This window comes from Miscanthus floridulus, chromosome 15 (assembly GCF_019320115.1).
Source record: "Miscanthus floridulus cultivar M001 chromosome 15, ASM1932011v1, whole genome shotgun sequence".
Lineage (NCBI taxonomy): Eukaryota > Viridiplantae > Streptophyta > Magnoliopsida > Poales > Poaceae > Miscanthus > Miscanthus floridulus.
This window is the reverse complement of record NC_089594.1, coordinates 41,231,811-41,235,362: the sequence shown is the minus strand read 5'-3', so window position 1 is coordinate 41,235,362 and position 3,552 is coordinate 41,231,811.

Here is a 3,552-nt window from a genome sequence, read left to right as displayed (position 1 = left end):
CAAATTTCTCACTGTTTGGGAGAGATGGCAATTCGAATCGATTTCAGCCAGCTGGGAATTTATTCCTAACACAAACCTAGGCAGACCAGATCAACGGTCACCTTAGGTCACCTTTGGTACAACTCAGGTCCATATTTTATGGGTTCGACCAGTGCTGCACAATTAGGGACAACCAACTGCTAGGACGTTCAGGCCTGGCCTACCCTTGGGCTCACGTTTGGCTCCCCGCACATCTTTACTACCATCCAGAGTGCGCACTCTAACAGAATAGGGCCTGGCCTAAGTTGAGCTACTCGACTTCGCTATCAGAACTATTTATCCGGCTAGCTAAGTGAGAGGTATGCTTTCAATCTTATCAGAAGCGCCCAACAACGGTACGATCCTTAATTGGCATAGACGGATTCACATGAGTCAACCTACACATAGACTCCACCCGACCTCCATTTATATCACCCCATGGTTCTTTTCCATGATAGCAAATATAGCCAACCGTGCTTCAGTATCCACCTATATCTCGCAGGTGATAGGAAATCACCTGACTTCTACCGGTCTAAGCAAGGCTAAGCATGTATTCGATCCTGGACCTACACAGGATAAAAGGTGTATATATCTAGACAAGGTAGTTCTATGCATCAAGTGGTTTCAACTCAACTATTATCACCTAATGCATCAAACATAAAAGGACTCAAGTGATATGTTGTAAAACATGGGAGACTTAGAATGCTTCGGGGCTTGCCTTTGAGAAAAGTGGTTGGCCAATGATCCGAGCACTCAGGGAGGTCATGAGGTGTCTCTTGTTGTTCCTCCTCTTCTTCTTCGTTGAACTCCAAAAGAGTTATCCCCTCAGACGATCCTATATGCATGATCATGGAATAAGATATCGTGGATGCATATATAACGACATGTATAATGTGATATGATGTGATAAATGCATCCTCATAAGTGTTCTCAGCAGCATTGTATTAAGGTGATAGCAAGTTACATTTTCTTTTACTAAGTAGGTGCATATCTCTTCTCTAGTAACTTAAACAAACACTTATGTAAATTATTTTCTGGACTACAAGACAACAACCACTTGTTTTGATCATAATTGGAGTTATACACATCAAAATAACATGGTTGTGGACTTTATGGAAATCTTACGAAATTGCCTACAACTTTATTTTAATCATCCTATTATGACTCAGCAGTTATCTAGGTCAAACAATTCAATCTTTCAGATCTGTCTAGAGAGCATGCATTTCTGGCAGTAGATTTCTAATAGCTATAATTCTTAAACCATAAGGCCTATGACTATGAAAATTTAATAACAGGTAGATAAGTAAGTTATCTACAACTTTGTTATTAACAAGTTTTACAGAAAAGACAATTATCATCATGAAATTATCACCACAACAGAAACTATACATGCAGCCATCTAGTTGAATTATAAAGCAATAATTAACTAGTTGCATACAATCAATTACTTCCAAGCCTAACTAATAACATCAACAGATCATATGCATCACAAGCACCACAAAAAACATCATGGTTAAACATAACTAATTTATTTATATTCATTTATTAATTTCTTTAGATAATAAGGTGGTTTAAAGGATAACTATTTCCAGTGCTCAATAAATTCCTAGAAAATTACAGTAGGTAAACATGACCCCAATAGTCTACTGTACATATTTTATGTCATTTAGATAAGTATAGCTACCCCTACAAAAATAACAAGTTACATATGCTTATTTTAGCAAAAAATAGTTTAGCATAGTGAAACGTGTCAAGCAATAGATTTAATATTTTTCTCACTTTCCTCCTAGTATGAAAATACTGTGTAAAAATTTGTATGATCATATGTTATGTATTTTTATCCCAATTAATTTTACTAGAAACTAGCAATTAATTAGGATTAAATATGAAGACCATATTTCAAGTATGCCTACTATAGATTTAGTATTTTTCCTAGCTAGAGCATGTCAACACAAGACCCGCAAAATAGGAATCACAATCTTATCACCTTCCTAGCTGAAGTTATGAAATTTAAAAGATAGAAACTATTTTAAAAGCACTTATCTTGATTAATTTAATTCTCCCAAAAAATACCCTAAACAGTATATTTCATATTTTTATCAAATAGTGCACTTCAAGATGAATCCAACAAAATTTGGTTCACCCCATTTGGATATTCCCAGCTCCAGTTATAAATTTTTGAAGTTTGCATTCAAATTTGTGAGAATAAATCAGGAAAAACATTTCAAATACTGACTGACAGCTGGGACCCATGGGTCAACGGGACCCACATGTCAGCGACACATAGAGCAGGGGCGCGGCTTGACCAGTGACAAACTCGTTGACGGTGAGGTCACCGATGGTGAGGTCACCGGAGTCATGTTCCCCTCACTCTTGCGCACCTACTGGCAAACTCGTTGGCGGTGAGCTCCAACCACGTGCATGGCGGCACGGTGGCGCGTAGAGCACATCGGTGGTGTCACTGTTCTAACGAGATGGTGGTTGAAGGTAGGTCTTCATCATCGGGGAATGTGCTACATCTCTAGGCGACATGGTAATGGGTACTAGAGCGGGCTAAGGGTGGCCGGTGAAGTCGGCGACGACGAGCGCGTGCTTGCAGCCATGGCGGACGTGCACAGCGGCGTCGCGCATTCCCACGTGATGGTGGCAGTAGCAGTTAAATAAATGACAACATGAGCATCTGTTACCTAAGATGATGACAGAACTAGGGATAAAGAGGTAGGAGGAGCGGTGGATAGGGCAGACCATGGTAGCTCAGAGCTCGGTGGCGCTCTGTGGCCATGGCGGCGACGACAACGTCACGTAGGCCTTTACCTTGGCTCGAGCTAAGGCAATGGCGGGTCAGCGAGGTGGAGGAGGTGATGTCCGAGCGATGTGCATGAGCAATCGCACAATGGTATGGTGGCGGTGGCATGCGAGCTTGGCGAAGGTCGGTGGTAATGGCACAGCGCGCTACGGCTTCGCTCGGGCGTGGCGAGGGCGAGAGAGAGGCAGAGAGAGGCTAGTGAGAGCGAGTGAGGAGGGAGGGTGTGTCGCTACCGTTTTGCTGCCAGCATCGGCCTAATGCGTGGGCCTGATGCCTGCAAATAGCCTCCGCGTGGCGGCCACGACGCGCGCGCGCGGCGTCGATTCAGCCCACCCTGAACCCGACTAACAGCGCATCTTCAAGCGATTAGTACTCCTAATCCATGGCGATTTTGCAAAAACTTACTTAATAAAAATTGTAGAGATATGTGAGTACTACAAGATTTCTTAAAGGAGTTTTGTCTAATTCACAATGGTTTTTAGACTACAAAGCTCTAAAGTGAGCTACATTGAAACTAGAAACAGCTTCAAGACTTAGCGAAATTTCAAGTTCTAAAAACAGCATTTTATTGATACTTGTGAGCTCTATTTGACCATGTTAGACACTGAATTAGCTCATGACCCTTAAATAAAGTTTGTTACCCTTGATGTGAACTACACCTTTTATTTAGGTCACATAGCCATGCAAACAATCTAAGCTATTGTTCAACTTTGGTCAAACTAGTATCA